This window comes from Acinonyx jubatus, chromosome B1 (assembly GCF_027475565.1).
Source record: "Acinonyx jubatus isolate Ajub_Pintada_27869175 chromosome B1, VMU_Ajub_asm_v1.0, whole genome shotgun sequence".
NCBI lineage: Eukaryota > Metazoa > Chordata > Mammalia > Carnivora > Felidae > Acinonyx > Acinonyx jubatus.
The window spans coordinates 127,398,238-127,425,213 of record NC_069382.1 but is presented as its reverse complement, the minus strand read 5'-3'; the positions used below and the strand labels follow the sequence as shown (position 1 = coordinate 127,425,213).

Genomic DNA, 26,976 nt, shown 5'->3' with positions numbered 1-26,976 from the left:
ATTAATGATATAACATAGCAAATTGTAAAAATAAACCAATACTATATATTATATAATACATACAAAATAACATATTCTATAAAGCATCCTTTTGATCTCTACTGCTTTAGTAACTTGAGATTTATTATTTTATTAAATCTGTAATTAAAATGAGCATCATTTATTTAGTAGAGGAGAGAATCATTGATTTTACTAGAGAGAAAATTTTAAACAAGTTCCACCAACATCTACTATTAAATGTGTGTAGGTAGAGAAGAATGAGGATGAAGGTTATATCTTAATTTAGAATTAGGAGACAAAATAACCATTTTCTATTACAGAAGAGGTTGACTCTATAACATTAATTTCACCATGGGAAATCTGTAATCTTCATTTTAGAGAAATTAATTGGTAGCAGTACTATTTATGAAGTGCTGTGTGCTCACATCCTTGAAGAACGTTTCTACATTATGATTAGCCTAAGATGTCTAGCCTGGAGTGTTTCACATTTTTCTAGCTTTGTGATTACATCCTCCCACTAGGTATCTGATGAACTGAAGTTGGCAGCTCTGAATTTCAACAAACTCAGCAGTAAGGTTTTATGAGTATTACAAATAATTTAAAATGTCAATATTCAAAAAAATAAAATGTCAATATTCAAAATGTTTCATAGTTCATGTATTTTATGTGTTCACTGAGTACAGTGCCTACGTGTGTGACATAAAGTACTGATCAACCAAGGGACATTATATTGTACAAAGGGTTATCTTCATCCATGAAAGCTATAAAGCCACTCTCTGTTTTGTTTTGTTTTAAATAGTTGTAACCCTGTCTGCAAGATACTGAATTTCCATGCCACTTGTGATATTTCATATCAGAGAGTAAATTCTTCTTTCAGTTGATGAAATGGCATCTGGGTCAGTAAGAAAAAAAATCGTTATAAAAAACATTTTAAATGACAAATAGTACCACATATCATGTAATTGTTAGATATCTACGTTGGAATACCTGATTCCTTACAGCTCTAAAACAACATGACTCTGACGTGTCCTTTTTGAGCATTTTACCTGTATTCTGGAGACATTAGGCCAGCAACTAGAGTCAGTTGTCACTAAATAATGTTTTTCCTCCTTTTTGGAAGATAAGATCAGTGTCTAAAAATCTCTGCAGGTAATGACACTTGGCCTCGCAAAAATAAACTTTATTACATATTTGTAATAAATTCGAAATATGGAGTGTGAGTGTGATTGGGGGAAACATACGGACATAAAAATTCAGGGCTTAAAGAAGAAAATATTTCTACCTGTATTTCCTGATATAGACTGTTAGGATGCATTTTGTATTAGATAGAACTACTTACAATCTAAATTTAATCCTTTACTCAGGCTTCTGGCTACTCTGTAGAAATTTAAAGGATGGATTAACTTTTAATATAAAACAACTAAAAATTGTATTACCCCTATTTTGAGGACTGTCCCAGTACTCTGGAAATGTGTCTGGCTTTCATTTGCACAATAACCAAAACTCTTAAGTAGAAAGAATATGGTTTATCATATCACACCAGGTTCTTCCTATGACTTGCCCAGTGAATGAGAATTTGGGAAGGAGTCACAAATGGAAACTTCACATATTTGACCTACATGGCTGCTGGTTTTCGTTTTTGTTTTGCATTTTTTCTTTTCTGAATGTTGGCTTGTTTCTCTCCACACACCCCCCCAGCCCCCCACCATTAAAAAAGCTTGGCATTAGTGAGTACTCAGTAAATGGTAATTACTGTACTCCACTAGCCTTCACTGAACTAATTTGTTAGTCAGTACAGTTTATTTCTTCTCCCCAGCTTCTTATTTAAAACATCTTTAAACAAACTGTATTTTGGAGGCAAAATTACAAATTTTATCTTGTTTATAAGAAAGGATTTTGCAATTAACAATGTAATTAAAACTCTTGGTATTTTTCTCTGCCAGGAACAAGTTAGATGGGAGATATGGAGTGTTTTGTTTTTGTTTTTGTATGCTCACACTCTAATTTCTTGATTGGGTTATCTCTCTGGCTAAGTGGAGCCATCTCTTTGCTTGTTGGGATTTGATTGGTCTTTTCAGGAGGAATAAATAGGAAACTAGCAAGAACATGGAGCCAATGTAGGCACAGAAATGATGGCCCCAGAGATGAGCCAACATCTAGATTATATAATAGGAAACCAGTTTATTTTAGGTGAGCACTAAGAGTCTGAAAGAGAAGGAGGAGGAACATTGGGTGCTGAATGTGGCATGCTTTGGATGTACAAAGGAGAGAGAACAGTGAAAACTTGTCTGAAGTGTCTGACTGGTAAAGGGAATCATCAGGAAATGCAGTAGGAAATAGCAAGAAAGGGCTCAACTGCAGGGAAAATAGCCCCTCCAGCAAAGAGACAGACACAAGGGGACCTGCCTGCTACTAGGGGAAAGGTGGAGATTCTTATGGGATTGGTACTCAAAGAAAGTGGATCATTCAAAGAACCCCCATGTCTAGTGTGACTACATTCTGGTTTACATAAAACAAACCTGATCACAAAGTCATTATTCCATCTTTATTAATAGTACCCTTTCCCATGTTCAAATATGTAACCGTTTTCATAATAAATTGCATGCTCAATTTTTGTAATACCCAAGAGATGTGTATGAGGTGACTTCTGACTAATAGGCTATGAAATTGCTTATGTCTTAAAAAAATTATATCCTGAAGTAAGGATGAAATTTTAGGTTGGGTGAATATCTGAAGACTATTTCTAGACTTCCTAAATTCAAGGAGGTGGCATCTCTTAACAAGTCAGCATAGATTAATAATTGTGAGTTCTTTGGAGATATACTAGACAGATTAAGACTCAATTCTCCCCCATTATTATTTTTTGACCTTGGGCATCATGTCTTTGACATAAGCTCTTATTTCCTCAGTTTTCTTACCTGTGGCCTAGACATAGTAATAGTATCTGCTTCATACAGTTTTGGAACAGATTAAATAAGTCGATGAAAAAAAGGGTGCTTATAACAGTGTGGCTGTTTTCTGCAAAGTGGTCCTCCACTGGTTCCAGGAAATCTGCTGCCTGCAGATTCTAGGTATTCTTTGATCTGCTGGATTAAAGTTTCTCCAAACTTTAAAGAAGAAATTCGTAAAATATCTGACTCTTCGTTTATTACCAATGTTGTCTAAGATTGTCTAAAGCTTTCTTCAAATGTGGAAGTATTATTAACCTCCATTCATCTTTTGAATTTTTAAATATCATTTTGTTTTCAATATTTAAAATTTAAGATTTAAAATTTAAGAGTTGATCCATCCTTAATAATATATATTTTGTCAAAACATCAAAATATTTTCTAAAGAACTGTTTTTCTAACGTGGAATTTTTCTCATTATGCCCAATGTAAAACTATTTTTTCCATACTTATTTATCTTTTTTCTTCATCTTTTGCTAGTCTTCCATATGCCCTTTGTTGTGTATCTAGCCAAGCTACTTGATACAACATTTAAAAAAAAAAAAATTCTCTTAAGTTTCTTGGCAATATGAATTTATTTCAGGAGGGTACACATCATATTCCTCTCTCTAGGTGTAGAATCTATTTGTTACCATTTTTTTATCTAATAATAATTATTGAAGTCCATCAAGAAAGCTTAACTACATGATGAGACTAATAACATTGCTTGTCTCTTGAAGCTTACATTTAATAATATAAATGGTATTATTTTATGTGTTTAGTACTCCTGAGCCTAGCCAAACCTTTCAAGATTTTGTGAATTTTTTAGGCATTCTGTTACTTCATATATTATTACATATTAGATGTTCTCCAAGAGATTGTTATAAGTCATGTCACCATCCCAATCTCTTTTTGATATATCATCTATATGAGGAAAGAGAAAGAGAGATGTAACAACTGAATTTTACTAAACTAACACTGTAGTTCAGAGTTCTTAAATTGTACTTAACCATGCATGTTACAAAATAATTTCTAATCATAGAGCATTGACTCTCATTTTTGTAGCAGTCATTGGCAGTAACAAGTGTTGGTATCATTGAAGACAATCCTCATTGTTAGAACTACTTCCCTCCACTTATTCTTCCATATCAGTCTCCTTATTCTTCGTTGAACACACAAAGCATATTCCTTTCTTTGAGTTATTTGTCTTGGCTGCCTTTTCAAAACCCAAACATTCTTTCCCCAATTCATTTGGTTACTACATCCAGTGCTTCAAAAATTTATTCAAATATTACTTTTTCAAATTCCCTGACTTTACCCTATTAAAAATTTCAACCTGGAGCCCTGGCATATCATATGCTGTATTCTCATTACTCTGCTCTTTTTCCCCCCACAGCATTATTGCTTTCTAATACACAATATATTTACCTATTTATATGTTTGTAGTTACCATCTGCCCACCCTGCCAATATGGAAGTGCCAAGAAGCAGAGGTATTTGTCTCATTCACCAATATGCCTACCTAGTTTATAGGTAGGTGTTCATCAAACTTATTCTGTAAAGGACAGATAATAAATATTTAGGGCCATATAGTGTGTTTCTCAACTAAACTGCCACTGTGACCTGAACATAGCTCTAGACAATATGTAAGTGATAGGTGTGGCTATGTTTCAATACAATGATATTTATCAAAATAGACTATAGGCTGGATTTGGCTATAGTTGATTGATAATATCAGGCACTGTTAATAAATATTTGTTGAATAAATGAAGCAAATATATTGAAAATAAACACATTTAAAATATGAGTATAACTAACCTAGCAAGCTTGCCTCTTCTTTCACCCTAAAATTGATAATCATTGGTTGTCTGTTAAAATGTTTGTTCTGCCCATCTTACACAAAAGAGTTCCTCATCCCATTAAAACTAAAGTATATTCTGATCTATAACAGAGTGAGATAACAGTAGAGTCACTAGAATCATAATGAACAGTAAAATGCTGTCCTGGGCCAGAGGATAGCAAAACCCTGAGTTCAACATCAGTATTAAGTATGTTGGTTAGGTTAGTTTTTATTTGTTTAATTTAATTCCCAAACAACAAAAGTATTTTTTTGCTCTTTTCACAATTATTTTTTAGTTTTTGTATTTTGATTTGTTTGCTGTTCCTAGTTTCTGCCACAGATATGCAGTTTTATTTTGACTTTTAATTTCTCTTATTACTCAAAGATCCTCACTGATAAATAGTATATGGAAGTATACATATCCCAATAGTGTATTCCTTTTGCAAACTTAGTATATGATTGTCTTATGTACTTATGATAGGATTATTATTTGCCACTCAAATTATAAAGAGGTGGGGTTTTCTAATGCAGATTGTTATGAATTGTTCTTTATGCTTGCTATATTTGTAGTTTCTCTTATACAGTCATGGGAATTAATAACACTCATGTATTTGGTAAGTGTAAATACTGTACTGGTTGGTAGGAACTGATGGCTGAAAAGATGAGTGCAAAGCAACAATGAGGCAAATACACGTCAGTTCCTTGTAAAAACGGCACCTGGGGGGCCTAGGTGGTTCACTTGGTTAAACATCCGACTTTGGCTCAGGTCATGATCTTATGGTTCATGAGTCTGAGCCCCTCATCAGGCTCTGTGCTGACAGCTCAGAGCCTCGACCCTGTTTTGGATTCTGTATCTCCCCCTCTCTCTCTCTGCCCCTCCCCCATGCATGCACTTGCTCGCTCTCTCTCTCTTTCAAAAATAAATAAACATTAATTTTTTAAATGGCATTTAAATATTAAATATTTTAAATTAATTATTAAATAATTTAATAAATTTAATAAATTAAAAAATTATTAAATTAAATTAAATATTAAATATTATTAAATATTAAAATATTCTATTTTAATTGAAATTATAGCTGGAAACTAAGAGCAGAAAATGATCCTAAAATATAGATCTAGCAATAGAGGACATATTTAAAAAGTGTAAATGTATAAGTGAATTTCCCTCTTCCTCCAACAAAGAGACACAGTGAACGTAATCCTTTTCTCTGAGCTTGACAATGTCTCAAAATTTCTAAAATAATTTATTGTTTTTCTAGTCACCATCATGTTAACATGCAAGATTAAGTTATTTTGCTTTACTTACAACTCATTCTTGCTACTATGAATTAACTCCCAGCAGAAACCTAGTAATAGCTGATTAATAATAGATCATGACATTTTATGGTCATATGCATGGCTTTTCCTCAATATGGTAAATATTTTTGGAAAATATCTCCGGGGAGCAAACTCTGGAGTAAGTAGCAAAGGTGAAACACAAAGAACTCTATAGGCAAGTATTTTAACCCTCAAGATGCTGCCCCTATGTTGGAAACAGAATCAGAATTCTAGTTTCTTAACCAAAGGTGAGCACTTTGACCTTTTTTGTTTGTTTTCATTTTTGCTAATTATTGTGTTAATTATACTTACACATCATTGCCTGAGATACTTGGAAGTCTCTACAGCCCTCTAGATGGTCAAATTTTCCCTTTGATTCAATTCAGCCCATAAGAATCTATGTACTTGTACTACATTGTTTTGGCTAGTTATGGAACTTTTTTCTCCGATTTGACATTTACCATCATGCCATTTATCAATTGAGCTAAATTGCTGTTCTTTGGGACACTCTGAGTCTTAAAAATATTTCTTTTTAAATTTTGATTGCTAGCTAATATGTACAACTCATCTAAAAATTGTACATAACTAGGTGGCAACCTTTCTGTTCACTAATACCATTCTTCTCTCTTTGATTTGGTTATCAATTGCTTTTTACAAAAAATTCAGAAATGTCTTTTCCTTTAATCATAATTTAAAAAACTTTCTCAAATCCTTTGTGGAAGAATGTATCAGTCATAGTCCTGTCAATAGATAGAAATTACATGGTGATTGAACAGAAGTTAATATACATCTTAACAGACTAACAGAATAATAACAGAATTGTTACTTGTATTAGTAGATTGAGGTAATGCAGTATTAGCTAGCATATGGAAGGAAACTCTAAATTGTAGAAATAGGGGCACCTGCGTGGCTCAGTCTGTTAAACATATGACTCTTGATTTTGGCTTGGGTCATGATCCGTGTTTTGTGAGTCTGAGCCCCACATCAGGTTCCACAGTGGCAGTGTGGAGCCTGTTTGAGATTCTCTCTCACCCTTTCTCTGCTCCTCCCCTGCTCATATCTCTCTCTCTCTCTCTGTCTCTCCCCCCCCCCCAAAAAAAAAAAACACATGTAGAAATAGCAGGTATGAAGAGTAGCTACTATTCTGAAGACTGAGATAAACCAACCATAGAAGATAGTATCCATGTCCAGGCTAACATCTAGACTTCGTGAGAGAGAACACAACTGTAACTCACTGAATGGCAGACAAGTTATCTTGGTGCTGCCCTGGCAGAATTACTGGAAGTCTTCCCTCTGGTCCTTGCTGGAATTCCACCCCCTAGAGTGCTGGGAATGCTGTCCATGGGGACTACCTTGGTGGAGGCACTCTTCTACAAGATTACCTCAGCAGGTTGCTGGGGAAATCTTCTGACTAGGTGCCACTAGCTGTGATGCACTCACTACAGGAACTGGGCAGTGGGGAGGCTATGGTGCTGCAGAAGCTACTAGATGCTTCAGAAACTGCCTACACTCTAGGAGCCTACCATGAAGAAGCTGCTCGTTTCACAAAAGCCTGCTGAAACAGCATTTTGGACCAGGCAGGAAATCCCTTTCTCCTTCAATGTCACTGCAACACCTTCTGTAGGTAAAGCTTATTAACATCATGCTAGCTGACAAAATAATATTTTTTGACCTAATCTATTTTTACACAACAGGCAATGAAAGGTAAATTTGGAGCTGAGAGATAATTAATTGACAGCCGGCACAAAATCCTTGTCCTGTACAAATAATTGTGGTTTTGTTTTAATTTGACTATATGTAGTTTTCAGAATAATCCCAAAGACTTTATGTACAAAAAAGAAACTGATAATCTTAATGTAGAAAAATTCATAAATGTGATGGCTTAAAGCTCTCTTCAGATATCTGGCAAATGTAGTTATTTGCCCCAAGGCTAGTGATTTGAGAGAGACCCTAAGCTGCTTTCAAGATCAAACACTTGCAATTTTACTGTGATTCAGGATGGCTTTAGGCAGTAGCAAGAGATAATGCAAGCAGAAAGTAAGAAATACAGTCCAAGGTTTCATCGTATACAGAATCAAAACCACAGCAAGAGCAACAACTAAACAACAAATAAAAACCTGAGTTCCCTCTCCTGCCTCTATTCATATTGTACCTTTCACTGGCTTCTTCTCTGTAAGGTTAGCTTTTTTTGATGGATATACAAAGAATGAAAGCTTATGCATAGGCTGAATGATTCTCTATAAAACCATACCTTTCATAGATGGTCATTATTTCTAATAATGGCCTTAATTATTAAGATTTGAAAATAAAAAGTCTTAGGGAAAAGAAAGTCAATGAGCCAAAGCAGTGCTGTTATAATTTATTAAGAAGTCCAAGAAAATCAGACAGGATGCGAGTGTAAACAAATCATAAATAAAAATCCAATGTAACATTTAAGCTAAGAATGAATTATTTCTGATCAATAAGTTATTGATCCATTTTAAAGGGCCACCTTAAGTATTCTTTATGGTTTGTTTTAGCGTTTATATCTGAAAAACACATTTTTATCTATATAAGCTAATACCTATAAAAATATTTCATGAAAGATTTTATGTACTAAAATGAAAGCAACTGGGGAATGAATGTAATGGTTTAAACTAAGTATTTGAGAGAACATGCCTATGTATACTCTGGATAGTTCTGAGGAATAATGTGTAATATTTCTTTTTGTGTTTTTCTTCACATTTTACAAATGTCAGTCTCAACATTAGTATAACTCTTATGGTTGTTGAGGTAAACTAAACTCAAATTAGTTTAGGGAAAATGTATTTACTCATGAAATCCAAGGAAAGGTAGAACAATAAAACAAGGAAGGGATGCAGTTCATTTATTCCACTTATACAATCGGCAAACCCATCCGAGAGGTACTTTTTCATATTCATTATCTGCTCGATCTTCCAAAATGGGAGACCAGAAAAGTATATAGCATAGCTCCTGATCTCACTTAATTTGAAGTATTATTTACTGGAATTTAACAAATGTGTAGTGAGGTCCTGAGTAGATTCCGGTCACTCTTCAAGGAGCTGAGGATATAAAAATGAGTAAGTAATGATCCAAATTCCTATAGAAATAGTTGATTTCCAAATATGATGCTTATGAAATATTTCATGGACACATTGGGATTTAATTAGGAAAGGATCGTCTTTAGTTACATGATTAGAAAATTCATGGGTTAATAGTCTAAACTGACTTACCTGTTCAAAAGCGATGTTATGGAATCTGAAGTAAATGAGTTTGGAATACAAAGTCTGAATTAAGGTAGTGAGCCAGAAGGAAAGTTTGCTTCACTCACACTCTCAAAGGGAATATTTCAAGTGGTTGTTGCTTTGTTATCACTCAGATCATGCCTTGTAAGCAATTATCCGTGGTATTGTAGGTCATTGTTTACATTGCTATTCTATTTTAGGAAAACCTGTGCCACCTTCTACCAGGAAACTACACTACTATTTTTTTTTTAAAGTCCACTACACAATACTTCAGGCTCGAACACTTCCCTGACTTTCTTGGCCAAAATGTAGCCCAATGACCACCAGTTTCCTGTTCTCTAAGCCCTCAGTCTCTGGAGATACTTCCTCTTCCACCCTCAGTTATGTAGGTAAATACAGCCTCTTTACCTTACTTCTTTCTTGCTGGCCAAAAAGGAGCATTCACAACTTGTTTTCATTTAAAAATTATTGCTACTCATTATGGGACTGTTTCCATCATCTCTGGGATGATTATTTTTGCTTTCATTCTCTTGATCTTACAGCACCGCTTTGCATTTTATCACAAGCACAGCTCACCACATGTCTTAAGACAACAGACAAAGCATGGTTGGAGAACTTGAATACTATCTGACAAATCAATTTATGTTTTTAATTTTAAAATTTTGGTTTAGGTCTAGCTTCTGCAATAAATGTAGCACTATCAAACATAAATATTTTGTTCATGTCATTTACTCTAGCAATAATTAAGGCCGAAGGAGAGGTCTGAAAAACAAGTTTGGGTATTAAATCTTCTCATAACTGATTTCCATAGTCAACATTTTTTTGCATTTTTATGCGCTATAATTATTAATAGGGTCATTCAATAATTTTTACTTAAAATTATTTTTTTCAGCCAGCTTTTTACCCCTGTAAGAAAAGCAATTATTTTTTTCTTGAATACATGTGTTACTTATTAGCTGATTAATATCTTAATGTTGCAGCTTCACTATCAATTAGATGTGCATTAGCTCTAGATCCTAATATGATCATTAATTTGGAGCAATTTATATAAAGGGAAAGGCAATGTTGTTTGTTTTTTGTTTATGAAAACTTTAACATTTATTAGCTGTGGTATTTTAAATATTTATTTACATTTTGCCTCCATGTCTTCATCTATGACATATGAATAATATATTTATTCATTCAACATTTTTTCACCAAATGGTTTATGTAGGAACAGTTAAAGCAACAGTGGATGTAGAGAGAAAATGAAACATGATCGCTACGTTTAAGACACTCATATGGGGATGGCTTTGTGGTTAAACATCCAACTCTTGATTTTCTCAGGCCATGATCTCATGGTTCATGGGATTGAGCCCTGCATTGGGCTCCGTGTTGATAATGTGGAGCCTGCCTGGATTCTCTCTCTCCCTCTCTCCCTGCCCCTCCTCTGCACTTGCTTTTATTCTCTAAATAAATAAACATTTTTAAAAAGATGCTCATATGGCTACTTCTCAAATTATATAACCTCTGCAAAATATTAACTCAGTATACATTTAGCTAAATTTGGTTACTTTCTCTCCCTTTTTAATTTTTCTCCAGTATTAATTCCAAAAGATAGCTCCTTGCTAATTGGCCTCAACACGTTTGGTAGCTGCCTCATTATGTTTTGTTTGGATGACCTAATGTTGATTTCTAATTTCTTTCTTTTTTTTAATTTTTAATTTCTAACACATTTGGTTTACTTAGAATTGTTACTGCTGCAATTTTTAGTTTGCAATACTATTTTACAAGATAATTTAACATTTGGAAAGTAACATTTTTAAGTTTTTGAAATTATGTTTAAATTTTAAAATCTTTAGCTTCTATCCGTGTGTAGGTTCACTTAAACAACATACAGAATTATTTTGAAATTTCAAAAATGGGCATAGCAATTAAGATGAGTTTTATGGAAAATATATTTTTGATAAGTTTATTCATTCTTCTAGGGTAACATGCCATGTTTTGTAACATAGTATAATTATGAAAAAAGACATTTCATAGATATAAATGTAGTATGGTATAGAATTTTGGACAATGAATAGAGTTTTAAGATCTAACTATTTCTAACTCATAATATTTTATTAACTTGTGACTCTAGGTAATTCACATTATTTCTTTTTCTTCATTTTCCATTTGTAAAATGGAAGTAATGCTATGTCAGCATGCTTCACAGGGCTGTTGTCCCCTTGAACATAGTTGTCCAGAGTATGATTTGAACAAAGCTGAAAGAAATACTCAAAACAGTTCTTTCAAAAATGGCTAAAATATAAATGAATGTCTAAAATAGCAGAACGTATCAGGCTTTCTCAGTTTCTCAGATACACAGGCTCTAAAGGCCATTTAAATTGAATAAGACAATTTGTACATATAGACCCTTCAACTTCAGTGCAAATATATAAAAGTTAAGCAGTTTCAATTTGTGATTTCCACAAAGTGAAATTATTTATTTTAAGGAAGCTAAATACTTTGTATTTAGAAAAATTGTTTTCTGTAGTATTTCAGTTATTAATGTATACAATAGTTATTCATACAGTGAAGTGACTTTCAAAGTAGTTATCTGTAAAGGAAAATAATGCATAAAAATCACATTTGTTACTTTCAGCACATCTGTAGTCACAGCAGCAAGAAAGTATAATATGATATCACTATATAAATTAGAAATATTTTATTATAGCATTTAATCTGTGTAAGTACTCAATAGCTTATACATTTTTCTTAGCTGATACATATATGGTTTTAGGAAATGATTCTGCCCCATCATTTCCTTCTCCTCCTTTCCTGCTGTAGAACGAAGAAAAGGAAAATGGGAGGGAAGCAGGAAGAGCTGTGAGAAATAGTGGCTTTATCAGGTTGTGGGTAAAATAACTGTGAGAAAACAAGAACTGTGAGAAGTAACTGAAAAAGCAAAAGAAATTTTGGAGTATATCCATGGCCTTCACAAAGTTGTGGCACCAACTTGACATTTATGTCTTAAATGAAAAGAGAGAAGAATGAAAAGTGAGTGTCTGATTTCGCTAGTCTAATGTTTGAAGTGGCAGAAGTGACGAGTAGCCAGGAAAAATTCATATAATATAGCACAAAGAATATTGGACCAGATCTAGTACTATCCCTGACCGACTCTTTTTTATTACAAAATATTACAATATTGACTGTATTCTCTATGCCATACTTTTCATCCCTGTGACTTCTTTATTTTCATAACTGGAAGTTTTTATCTCCTAATCCCATTCACCTATTTCACCCATTTCCCTATCCCTTTCCCTCTGCAACCACCAGTTTGTTTTTCTATTTATGAGTCTATTTCGGTTTTAGGTTCTACATATAAGTGAAATCATTTGGTTTTAGGTTCTACATATAAGTGAAATCATATGATATTTGTGTGTCTCTCATTTATTTCCTTAGCATAATACCATCTAGATCCATCATGTTATTGTGAATGGCAAGATTTCATTCATTTTCTATGGCTGAGTAACCACTTCTTTAACCGTTCATCTGTCAATAGACATTTAGGTTGCTTCCATATGTTGGCTATTTTAAACAATGCTGCAATAAATTTAAGAGTGCATACATCTTTTAAAATTAGTGTTTTCATTTCCTTTGGAGAAATACCCAGTAATGCAATCACTGGATAGTATGATATTTCTATTTTTAATTTTTTGAGGAACTTGTCCATAGGGGCTGCATGAATTTACATTCCCACCAACAGTGCACAAGGGTCCCCTTTTCTCCACATCCAACACTTATCATTTCTCATCTTTTTGATATTAGCCATTCTGACAGGTGTGAGGTGATATCTCATTGTGGTTTTGACTTGTGTTTCCCTGTTGATTAGTGATGTTGATCATCTTTTCATGTGCCTGTTTGCAATTGTATATCTTTTTGGGGGAAAAAAATGTCTGTTCAGATCCTCTGCCCATTTTTGATTGGATTATTTTTGTTGTTTAGCTATATTAGTTCTTTATATATTTTTTGATATTAATCCTTTATTGGGTATAGCATATGCAAATATCTGCTGTCAAACAAGAAAGAACTGAGGCTGCACAGCAAACCACAAGTTAATTTGGAGTTTTTAGGAATTTAAATTTGGAAGACACATATTCAGGAGCAACTTGAAACATGTTGCAAGCTGGAGAGGAGAAAGACAGAGTTTGTAAATGAAAGCCACAGGTAAATTATTTTGAAAGAGTTATGATTGGCATAGGCAAAAATAATTAGCATTGGTCTGCATAGGGGAGGTTACTTGCTATTTGTCAGGTTGGTGTTCAGTGAAATAAGCCTCATTCTGAAAATTGTAATAGGATTGGCAAGTTGTGGTTGGCATGATCTAAAGTTCATGTACCACGTGTAGTTTTGCATAAAACCAACCTCACCAAAGGCCTTCGGCCTCCATTGTAGGGCCCCTTGATGTTCCTAACTTCATTTCAGATTTTCTGTTCACACTTCTATTCAGTAGGTTGTTTTTTCATTTTGTTGATGATTTCCTGTGCTCTATATCAATGATCTCCTGTGCTTTATAAAAACTTTTTAGTTTAATGTAGCCCAGTAGTTTATTTTGCTTTTGTTTTTCTTGCCTGAGGAGATATACCTAGGAAAATGTTGCTGAGACCAGTGTCCAAAAGATTATTGCTTACGTTTTGTTTTTTGTACCCCCCACCCCAGGAGTTTTATGTTTTCAGGACTTTCATTTAGGTCTTTAATCTATTTTAAGTATATATTTATGGTGTAAGAAAGTGGCTCAGTTTTAGGGCACCTAGGTGGTTCAGTTGGCTAAGTGTACAGTACTTGAATTTGGCTGACGTCATTATCTCAACAGTTCATGACATCAAGCCCTGTGTGGGGTTCTGTGCTGACAGCATGGAACCTGCTTAAGATTCTGTTTCTCTCTCTCTGCCCCTCCCCTACTCCTGCTCTCTTTCTGTCTCTCTCTCTCTCAAAATAAATAAACTTAAAGAAAGTTGTCCAGTTTCATTCTTTTACTTGTAGCTGTCCAGTTTCCCCTGCATAATTTATTGAAGAGAATGTCTTTTCCTTTTTGTATATTCTTGCCTCCTTTGTGATAGGCTAATTGGCCATATAAGCATGGATTTATTTCAGTACTTTCTATTCCATTGATCTATATATCTATTTTTGTGCCAGGACCATACTGTTTTGATTACTATAGCATTGTCATATAGCTTGAAATCTCGGGTTATGATACCTCCAGTCTGGCACATTATATTTGTGACCCTACAGAATTTACTTTATTACTCTTTTCCTTAATCTTCTCAGGTGTAGTTTCAGTCTCTTGGAAAAATGTATGAAAATATAACTTTAGTCATTTAAAAATATTTTTTACTTTTCACACTGTGAGGAAAATGTTATAGTACATGGTAAAAGTACATATATTTTTTTAAACGTTTTATTTATTTTTGAGACAGGGAGAGATAGAGCATGAACAGGGGAGGGCCAGAGAGAGGGAGACACAGAATCTGAAACAGGCTCCAGGCTCTGAGCTGTCAACACAGAGCCCGACGCGGGGCTTGAACTCACGGACCACGAGATCATGACCTGAGCCAAAGTCGGCCTCTTAACCGACTGAGCCACCCAGGTGCCCCTAAAAGTACATATTTTAAAAAGCATGTTGATTCCTTATCTTTGTCCCTCTCTTTATGGGAAATATGCTCTTTTCTTTAATTAATACTAATCATTCATTAAACACTAAGATAAACTTCATGAATGTCTGATTGATCTAAATAATCAAAATTTGTATTTAATTCTTTTCTTTGAGACATTTGTTTATGATTGTTTTCATGCTATTCCAGAGAAAGGTATTTTTCATAAAATGTAAATTTCATTTCTAAATTTCTCATGATGCTATTATTTGTATAAATATTCTTTGTAGCAGTTCTCAAATCATTTTTCTTTATTTACCAAATTATGTGGTAATAAATATTATTTAATCAAAAATGCAGCAGAACACATCCTAAACTTTCATTAGTTTAATATGTTGTCTTTTTAGGGTCTATACAAACTTTAGACTTGTAATCAGATTAGTACACTGAATTAACTTTGGATCTTTGTCCATATTGAAATGAGTGAATGTACCTTATTAATGCAGATATTATTTCATATGTATAATTTTAGTCCTCAAATAAGTAAGACTTCACTACTTGTATTTAAAAATGCGATATATTTGTGACTAAGTAGGATTGAATTTGAATAATGCTACAGCAGACTTAATGCAAGAAAATGTGAAGCTTTGCATCAAAAGGAAGTTTTATGTTTAAAAGACTACCACTGAAAAAGTGGAAAAGATAACTTATAGAAAGGGAGAAAATATTTGCAAATCACACATTTGATAAGGGGCTTGTATCCAGAGTATGTAAAGAACTCTTACAGTTCAGTACTAAAATATAACCCTATTTTAAAATGGGCAAAGGATTTGAGTATACATTTCTCCATAAAAGATAAACAGATGACTAGTATGTACATGAAAACAATGCTCAACACCATTAGTCACTAAGGAAATCCAAATCAAAACCACAGTGATACCACTTGACACCCACTGGGATGGCTATAATAAAAAAGATGGGCAATAGAAAATATTAACAAGAATGTAGAGAAACTAGAATCTTCATACATTGCTGGTAGAGTTGTAAAATGGTGCAACTCTTTGGAAAAACTTTGGCAATGCCTCAGAAAGTTAAGTATATAAAGTTAACATTTGAGCCAGTTATCTAATCCTAAGTATATGCTCAAGAGAATTAAAAATATATATTCATCAAAATGTTCATAGCAACATTATTCACAATATCCAAAAGTGTAAATAACCCAAGTGGCTATCAGCTGATGAATGGATAAACAAATGTGGTATAACCATATAAGTGGAATGTTACTCAGCCATTAAAAGTAATGAAGTACTTATGATATGCTATAACATGGATGGAACTTGAAAACAGCTAAGTGAAAGAAGGCAGACAAAAGAGGGCGTACATTCTATTATTCCACTTACATGAAATATCCAGAAAAGGCAAACTGTCATACAGATAGAAAGTGGTTGCCAGAGTATTTGGGAGTTGGGGCTTGGAGAATGACAGCTAATGGCTCCTGAGTGTATCTTCAGGGTGGAGAAAATGTTTTGGAATTACATAGTGGTGAGGTTTGCACAATTCTGATTATCCTAAAACCACTGAATTGCATACTTCATAAGGGTGAATTTTATAATATGTGAATTATTACTTAAACAGTGATAAAATTAGAATGATCGAGTATTTTCTTAATTGGAATATGTATCAGGATATTCAGGAAAAAAACAGGATACAAAGAATATAATTTGAGGGGATATAATTTAAAAAGAAATTAGTTTAGATTTTTCAGAAGCAGAAAAAAATGCAAACTTTTGAACTTTCATATTTATTATTGAACACAGAGCTACCAATTATATGAGAAAGTATAGAATTTCACTAAATCAGAAATCCAAACGCTACACACTGAGGGATGTAGTGTGTATTTAAATCAGTCCCTGAGGGTTTGTAGTTTATGATTCTAATACATAGATTTCAAAAGCATTAACACAATACTATCATGTATAATATCATACATATCACTCATATCATGTATAATGATTAATGTTCCAGTACACACATATACTACAGACACACAGCTAAGAATTACTCTACTCATTTAAGTAACAGGAAAGTTATATTTTAGGGTAAAAAATACTCTTGTAAGTTCACAGGCTTAGGAATTTCCATATTTTAAAAACACACCATTGTAGCAGAATAGGTTGTTTAGTATTTTTGATGAATTCTATATTTTGTTTGAAGTCAGAAGGTCCAACAAATTAACTATTTAATGAAGTGTTACTGAGAAAACATAAAACATTTTTTGAGGTATTATAATTTGATTCACTTGTAATTTCCAATAATAATTTTAATTTGAATACTTTTTTAACTTTCTAGCACATCTTTTGAATATTATGCTCATGTGACCCTCGAGATACAATGTATAACTATTATTCCTCAATTTTTACCAATGAGGAAACAGAAAATATTAAATATAATATTGCATATTTGGATGGTTTATTATAAAACCATGATGAAAACCACAGATACCCTAATATACCCCACCCATTTTCTTATCCTGTTTGAATAGTATTGATTGAACAGTGGTGTTGATGGAATGAGAGAAGGCTATGTATGTGCATATATATATATATAATGTATGTATATATATATAAAATTGAACAATTAGATGCAACTTCTTATAATATTTTTTGTTAAGTAGGATTTAGAGATTATAAGAGATTCAAGATGTTCTCAACATAAAAATATGTTATCAATTAGATCATGTTACCATATGTACTTAAAAAATATCTGGGCGGCTGCTGTGTCCTCAAGGCTAATAATTATGTAAGTTAGAAACAACATACCATATGGTTCCTCCTCCCAAATGAAAGCCAGTTACTCTCTAATGAAGCATTTCAGTAGAGCATTTTGGCTCTTTCCCAAATAAATTCAAATTCGTTTCTTTATAGGAATGACTACTGATCTAATGATGGCCCTGGGTTTTGGTGCCCCCTCTGGTGCCTTACGTAACTGTAAATCTGATTCTATCTTTTAAGACAATAGACTGTCACAGTGCAGTGCTCTTACTTAGTTTGCCAAACATCCCTTGGTAGAGAAATCCCTTCAACCATCTCAAGATGATATTATGGCACTTTTACATTACTCCAACTATAGAGACTTTCCCCAATTTCCTACCTTCAAGATGGAAATTGGACAGTTGTAACGAGGACACACAAGGTGTTGTGTCATGACAGAAGTTGCAGGATAGAGATGAGTCTCCGTTCTATGTTAGGTAGCTCAGCCCCATAGAAAACACAATTACTAGCAAGCATATTGATGTTCTCAACAGATGCCTATTTTGGAATTGAGGCCAGTATTTGCCACATCAGTGAATCTTTTCTACCTTTTATTTACTTTTTTAAATTGTAGATTTTAAAAAAAAATTGATGTTTATTTATTTTTGAGAGACAGAGTGTGAGCAGGGGAGGGGCAGAGAGAGAAGGAGACACTGAATTCGAAGCAAGCTCCAGGCTCTGAGCTGTCAGCAGAGTCTGACGCAGGGCTCGAACCCACAGACCACGAGACTGTGACCTGAGCTGAAGTTGGATGCTTAACCAACTGAGCCACCCAATGCCCCTAAATTGTAGATTTAGAGGATAGAAACTTGACAGAGCACTCTAGTAATAAGGAACCCTTAATAAGGGTGCTGTGTGATATTTTTGCATTTTAGAGAATACCTGGACTTAACATTTCCTCTCATTTTATTGTCCTTAGAAATTACTTAACATTTATTCTTTTTTTTTAAGTTTATTTATTTATTTGGATAGAGAGAAAGAGCCAGAGAGGGGCAGAGAGAGAGGAAAGAGAGAATCCCAAGCAGTCTTTGTGCTGTCATTGCAGAGCCTGACACAGGGCTCCAACCCAGGAACCATGAGATCATGATCTGAACTGAAACCAAGAGTTGGAGGCATAACTGTAACCAACGGAGTCATCCAAGTGCCCCAACATTTTATTCTTGTGAAGTACAGTAAATTCCTGAAATGTTAAACACATTCTTCATGGAAATTATTATTTTCTTCTCCTCACCAGTTCAATAACTATTGTCTTTTCTATGAGATAATACTTTTGCATCTTATTAAATGCTAATGTAAGAATATGTGATCATATATTTTCCTATCATGTGCTCCCTTTTCTTCCCTTTTCTCATTTTTTCACAGCAAACTGTTTTACTTAGACATTTTTAACAATTCAGTATAATTGTAATTTTTGATAAATGTCAGCTATTGTGACTATCCCAAATAGAGCTACACATTTGAAACTTGTAACATACTCAATCACCAAAAAGGAAAGAATGAATGAAAAAGAAGAAAGGAAAGGGAAGTGGAGGGGGGAGGAAGGGAGGAAATCAACGCTTTTTAAAATCTTCAATTCCTGAAACTTGATGCATACATTTTTCTCTGAGGAGTGGAATTGTAGCTGTACAGGATAATGATTTGTCGTCATTAAACCACCAATTCATTTAGCTGACCAAGAGAATTTCCTCTTGACCAGACTTCCTGCCCTGTCCACCTCTGTGTATCATCTTTTTGTGAGTTTTTCTCTACCATAATGATCTGTGCTGGGATATCACTTTCTTGTATCAGAGGTCTTAGTCTCCATTTTCTCTTTGTGAACTTCTTTTAGCTCATCCCACTAATGTTTTAACAGGTTTGCTTGCTTCCTCCTATATTTTTCACAAACTGTTGTTTTCTTGTCATATTTACATCTTATCCTTGATTTCAGTATGCTTGCTTAATGCTTCCCTTCTGTTCCCAGACCTTAGTGTTCAGTATTTTTTTTTCTATATGTCTCTGTGATTAAAGCTGCTTTTTTCTGCAGTTTTTGTCAGAAAAACATTTGATTTGGGTTTGTTGACCTTAAAAATATGTTATTTTACCAGAGAAAATGGGCTTATTTAGGAATACCAGAGAATTGCGATTTGGGGCAAACAAGCTATGGCAAAAACCATAGGCTGGTCTAACAAAAAAGGAGAACATAATTTTATGGAGAAGGAGGAAGTTGGAAGGGGTTGTTTTGAAGGAAAGTCTGTTGAAGAAAAGCAGAAGTTCAGGGTGATGGATAGTTTCTCGTTGGCTGTGTTGCTGGAGTAGTCAGTTTCTTTAGGGATGCTGTGTATGTCTTTGTTGAGGCCTATGATTGATGATTCTTTCTTGTTAATGATTCTTCCTTCTGGTCTGTAATTGACAGTTCCTCTTGTAATCGTGGTACTGTGTGAGAGCTCCCCCTTCTGGCCTCATGGCTCCATTTTAGTGAGGTTTCTCTATTAAATTTTTCACAGGTTCCAAGTGAATAATCTATAGATGCAGTAACATTCCCTGAAAATCTATGAGAGCAGAGAGCTTCTTTCCTAATCATTGTTGTTCTCAAAACCAAGGCACGGTGTCTGGCCCAGTAAATGTTTGGGCCTCGTCTATAGCAGGTCAGATGGCATACCTATTTATGGCATGTTCAACATTCTTGTTGGCTATAAGTATCACCAGTATCTTGACATAGACTGTGTTACAGAGGGCATGCAATTAATGACATTTATGCTACCTGGGCTAGAAAATCAAAAGATTTTGGCTACTACATATTAAGAGATAAATTTTTCCAGATGCCTCAAAACATTTTGAAGTTGTAGGACCCATGTTTTTATTTTTAACCTAACCTTTCATTTCCATGAATACAATATATTCTTTGTGAAATCATGAAAAATAAATATTCCATTGTAGATATACTAATTGTAGTACAGACAGCTCAGTTGCCCAAGGACATAGACGTATACTGACAAGAGCAAGCTAGACTTTGTCTTCTGATCCTCACTCAAAAACCAAAAGATTTTGCTGTAGTTACAATGAAAGATAGAACATAAGAAAATAATAAACAATAAATGTCTCTTAATTTTCTTTAAGGTTATTTCAATTTGATGTAGTTTTATTTTATCAAAGCTGACCTTTTGAGCAGTGAAAAGACAATATCACCCCCGTTGAACATCAATTCATACTAATTAGATGTTAGGAAGTCATGTGACTGCAACAGCTGAGCAAACGGACATATCTAAGGAGATTTTAAAATGTGTACCTTCAGACTCTGATATATCTGATACCTTTGCTGGCAATTTGCTGTTGGCTGTGAAAACACTATTGTTTAGACTTACTATCTCATACACTAGGCATCTAGCAGACATATGGTACATCAGGAACAGAGTGATTTATATTATCTCTTCCTAGCATCATACCCACCTCTTTGTTTTACCTCTCTATATAGCTCTCATGATCATTTCAGTATGAAAGACACTGTAAGTCATATATGTAATAAAATTTTTAGGGGGCAATTAACAACAGTTCAACTTTGTCTTCTCATTTCCTTTATTTTCCCATCTGCCCTCCATACACATGCTTAAGTTATTACTTTCCCCTTTCTCATTTAAAAACAAGAAGATTCCCCCTTCTTGCCAATGGCTAGTGCTGCTATCCTTATAAAACTACAGATAATTAGAAATTACTTACTAATGTGACTAATTTGCTTTGAGGAAATATTTGAGCATGTTATAAATGAGTTAGAAGTTGAAGTAATGAAGCAAATAACAAAGGCAAAGAAGCATTAATCTTATTTTACAAAAGGTCTTTATAGTCACATCCCAGAACAGGGTGTCTGCAGATTAAAGAAAATTAACATAGAGGAACAGTGAGATTGTTTGTACAGGCATTATTCAAAATGTGTACCCACAATTTGCAATCTAGTTATCAATCCCCTACCACCTTGTCAAATACTTTTTATTTTTCCTGTTAAGATAGCCCATCAAATTTAGACTTATATGTTAGACTACGAGTTGAATCTAGCAAAAGAAATTTCCTAATAGATGAAAAAGCCTGTGATCATGCCATTTCTTAAGATGCCATGGAATTAACCACAGTTTACATATGATAAGCACCACTCTCACTTCTCCATTTTTTGTCACCTAATATATTTAATTAGCTGGGTTCCTTTACACCCATACACCATTCCCCTTCCACTGTATTCTATTCCATATTCCATACCCCATCCAGAAGACTTTTTTTTTTAATTTAACTCCAAGTTAGTTCATTAACATGTAGTGTAATAATGATTTTAGGAATAGGATTTAGTGATTCATCACTTACATATATAACACCCAGAGCTCATCACAGTAAGTGCCCTCCTTAATGACCATCACCCCTTTTGCCCATTCTCCCACCCAACACCCCTCCAGCAACCCTCAGTTTATTCTCTGTATTAGGAATCTCTTATGGTTTGTCTTCCTCTGTGTTTTTATCTTATTGTTGCTTCCCTTCCTCCATGTTCATCTGTTTTGTTTCTTAAATTCCACATATGAGTGAAATCATAGGATATTTGTCTTTCTCTGGCTTATTTTGCTTAGCATGACACACTCTAGTTCCATCCACATTGTTGCAAATGGCAAGATTCCGTTCTTTCGCATTGCCAAGTAACATTCCATCGTATGTACTCTCTACCATTTATCTTTTGGATAAATACCTCGTAGTGCAATTGCTGGGTTGTAGGGCAGTTCTATTTTTAATTTTGACCTTTGATGGCTTACTGTTGCCAATGTGAGACTTAATAGGCAATTCATAACCAAACCTCAGAATACCTTAGAAGTGTTAACCTCCTGCCACACACTCCTATGCACTCTTACAACAGCTCACTGAGAACAAAAAAGCTGAATTAAGTGTAAAGCTCACAATCTTTAAGAGGCTTATAAATATTTAACTTTTAATTTTAATAAACTTATTAAATACAGATTTTCTTAATATACCCACGGGAATGCAAAAATTTGTATTCTAAATGACTAACCAAAATTCATTATATTAATTTTTGAAAACTAAAAAGATGTCTAAATTTTTATTCATATTTTATATTTTATACGTATATTTTAATTCTTTAATTTTTCCAAAATTAATTTTTATGTTCAATATTTAACAGACGTAATTTTCAGATATTTTTCTTCAATTTGTTAATATTTGAGTTATTTAGCAACATGCTGTTTTTCAGTTGAGCTTTTCTGGGAAACTTTAGGTAGGATGCAAAATAAAGATTACCACAGTGTTGAACAGAACTTCTTCCAGATAGATCTGTCCAGCAGCGCCTGGGTGGCTCAGTCATTTAAGCATCCGACTTCGGCTCAGCATCCGATCTTACAGCTCATGGTTTCGAGCCCCACTTTGGGCTCTGGGCTGACTGCTTGGACCCTGGAGTCTGCTTCAGATTCTGTGTTTCCCTCTCTCTCTGCCCCTCCCCACTCATACTCTGTCTGTCTGTCTCTCTCAAAAAAATGAATAAACATTAAAAAAAAAAAACCAACTATCTGTCCAAATATATATCAGTTTGAATCATGACCTGGCATTACTGGTAGGGTAACTCTGGCTTTATTACTTAAATTCCCTGAATCACATGTGAAAATGGTGGCAATAATATATACTCTCTTGTGTGTTGCAGGGTTGAGCTAATGCATGTAGTTAACGTTCAGTCTATATGAGTTATCATCAATGATGATGGTTATTGTTTAAGCTTTAAAATATATATAAATAAGTATTTTATTTTCTTAGACTCGAAAGGAACATGAAAATTAGAAATAGATGATGATATAATACCAAAGCAGATATGGTGCTATTGAAGTAGTATTGAAAAAAATCAAAGCCAACCCAACTTGTTTTCTCATTTTTTTTAATAAGTGTGTATTTAAATAATGCTTCAGAAGACTATACTTTCAGGGATCATTTGTATAGTTTGTTAAATGATGCTTCAAAAGTAGAATTAAATATTTTTTCCTCAGTAATTTAGATAAATATTTTGAAAAAAACTACATGTACCTTTGAAGGTGAAGATAAGAAAAGGAAAGAGGTAAAAAGTATAATGTTAACTAAAATCTGAAATGTTCAAAATATAAAGTTTTGGGGTACCTGGTTGGCTTAATCAGTTAGGCACCAACTCTTGATTTCAGTTCAGGACATGATCTCATTGTTCATGAGCTCAAGCCCCACATCAAGCTGTATGCCTGCAGTATGTACACTGCTTGGAATTCTCTGTCTCCCTCTTCTCTACATTTCCCCTCTTTGTTCTCTTTCTCTCTCACACACACAAAAATAAATAAACTTAAAAAAAAAAAACAGAACTGCTTTAAAAATAAATAAATAAATAAATAAATAAATAAATAAATAAATAAATAATAAAATATAAAGCTTATAATAACACAGTTCTAGTTGGTCTCATTTTTAGAATACAAATTATAATGAGGTTACTTGCATATTGTCAAGGTTTGTTTATGTGTGCATATATGTGTGAAATACATATACACATATATATATTTTTTTAAGTTATTTCGCAGGTATATGAAAAGCTTTCCCAAGTGTCTGTGTGAAATAATATTTTTCATTTTACAATATAATTCACAAGAAAGGAACCAGCAGTCACTTTGGGAAATGACAATCATAGCAATAATATTTATAGTATCTAATATGTATTGTGCTTTTACTGTGTACCAAAAGTAATCCTATAATCCTCCAATGTACATAAAAGTGTAATTTTTATAATAATTCTATAAGCTTTATTGGCACTATTTCATGGTTGAAAACACTAAGATTAATATGCTTTAGAAGTGATATAAACATAGTAACCCTTTAATTTATTTCTTAAAAAGAGCCTTAAATTTATAAAAGTATACATTGATATCTGTATTTCTACAAACAGGTTCTTCTCATCTTCTAGATGAAAGGCTGCTAGGCACATATGAAGTATTGTATTTTATAGCCTTTTCTAAACTCAAGGAGGGATTTTTGGCAGAGTTAACACTAGACTACTTAATAGTGATGAAATAAATGTTTGCCTTTATTGGAAAGTAAAGTGTAATTTTAATAAGCAAATAAAAATATTAAACTTCATATGATAAATTAATAGCAAAGAACAGAAAGCTGGACCTAGCAAATTTTTACATTAAATTTTCATTACAGTATTACAAGATAGTGAAGATGCTTAACTGACCATGTCACTTCATTTGGAAACGACTGAAATTTTATATTAATGTGGTATATATGTATACTTCCAGATGGATACTGAGGATTATCTTCAATACAAAAAAGGATCAAATTACTGTTTATCAACTTCTGTGGTTTTATGTTGTATCGATACATGAAAAGTTTGATCAGTATGATCCTATATCTATAAAACCTTAAGTGATCATTGTAGCTTCCACTGATATTTCTCTCCTGTAATTTATCAACTATTTTATGGTTGTATAGTTATACTAGTAATTTTTGTACAATGTGTTATTTTTCTCTTTTTAACTAGGCGGCACACCTCTGGAGTATAGAGACTGTATATTTATGCTTTTGTTTTTCTCACAGGACTTAAATAAATTCTCTGCATAGTAGATGTCTAATAATTTCCTAATTCAGACTATAAACAATAGTACTTGAGTATAAACTTTTTGGCTAGACCCGTATTGTACTATAATGAGTAATCTCTAAAATTTTAACAAATATTAAAACAAGATATCTATTGTTAAATATTTGCTGTACTGTCCAAATTCCTCAACTAGAACTCAGATTTTCTTAAAGGCTTTCATCCAGTTGATGTCTCTGCTTTTCATTTTTGGTCTTCCAATTCTTATAAATACCCAACCAAAGCCCTTAAAATATTTACTTTTAGCATTCCAGGCAGAGCTCTAATACTAAATGATTCATATTCCGATGCTCAGATCATTATCTTTAAAAATGTTATTAGGCCCTGCATGACAGTATGCCGTTTGACCAATAATCCTGTTGAATATGCACACAAAATGTTAAGTGATAAAAATAGCTAAGTAAAATGAACATATCTGCTGAAATGTATATATGTAAGTGGGTATATTTTTTTTTAATTTTTTTTTAATGTTTGTTAATTTTTGAGAGAGAGAGAGACACACACACACACAGAAAGAGTGGGGAGGGGCAGAGAAAGGGAGACACAGAATCCAAAGAGTCTCCAGACTCCGAGCTATCAGCACAGAGCCCAACAAGGGGCTCCAGGAAACGTGAAATCATAACCTGAGCCGAAGTTGGACGTTTAACTGACTGAGCCACTCAGGCGTCCCATAAGTGGGTATGTTTTTAAAGAAAAAAAAAAATGGCAGTGGAATGGTTACAGCAAACATTCAGGAACAAACACCAAATGCTAAACTAATCATTGGAGTGCCTTGACCTTCTTATACTGGTTCCATTATTTTGTCTGCCCCTCATTAGTGACAGATGGCATGGGTTAGGGTCTCAGTGGGCTGTTCCCATATTTCAGACTTATCAAGATACCTTATTTAATAACCGCATTATTCAATTTCCAAAAATGCAAGCAAACAATTATGTATAACACTATGCTACTAAGTATGTGTTAATAATTTAGTTTTCAAACTTTAATCTGTTTTCAAGGTGAAAAAGAATGCTGGTGTAGTGAAAAATGAATGATTACTTCATGTTTGGCCTTCCTTCCATTTTCAACTTAAAAATTAACTATGTACCTAGTCAGAGGTATTGAATAATGTTTCCTTCTACCTAAAATTGCTGTTGAAGCTTTTTTTTTTTTTTTTTTTTTTTTTGCCTTATACACTTCCAGTTATCTCTAGGGACAGCTTTGGGTAATATTTTAAGTTACAAAAATATTTTCTTATGATATGATTACATAAATCCTTTATCTACAAACACAAATCATTCAAGGGTTTTGTATTTGAAGTTTTCAAAATAAGCATATAAAGCCAGTGGCTATGTAGCAAACCTCTAAACTTCTTTTTTTCCTTATTCTTGTAAAAATATTTTATGTCTTTCAATTGTAGGAGAGGCGTTTCTTTCTGTAAAGAAATCCCACCATGAGGTTTCTATTTTGATAATGGTCTTGTGGATGGGGCATTTGGCCAGGTCATCAAATGATCTATATCTTACCACCTGTACCATTTCCCCACTGCACCACCTGCCTTCCCACCTCCAGACCTTGAGAAAGTCATTTAACTTTATTAAGTACCTATTCCTGTCTTTACTT

At 33.6% G+C, this 26,976-nt stretch overlaps 1 protein-coding gene across 7 annotated transcripts in view; it reads left to right on the top strand.

Annotated features, from left to right (window-relative positions):
- The window catches only part of CCSER1 (coiled-coil serine rich protein 1), a 1,258,994-nt gene that overhangs the window by 587,058 nt on the left and 644,960 nt on the right, over positions 1-26,976 (top strand). The gene's annotated exons all lie outside the window — the stretch shown is intronic.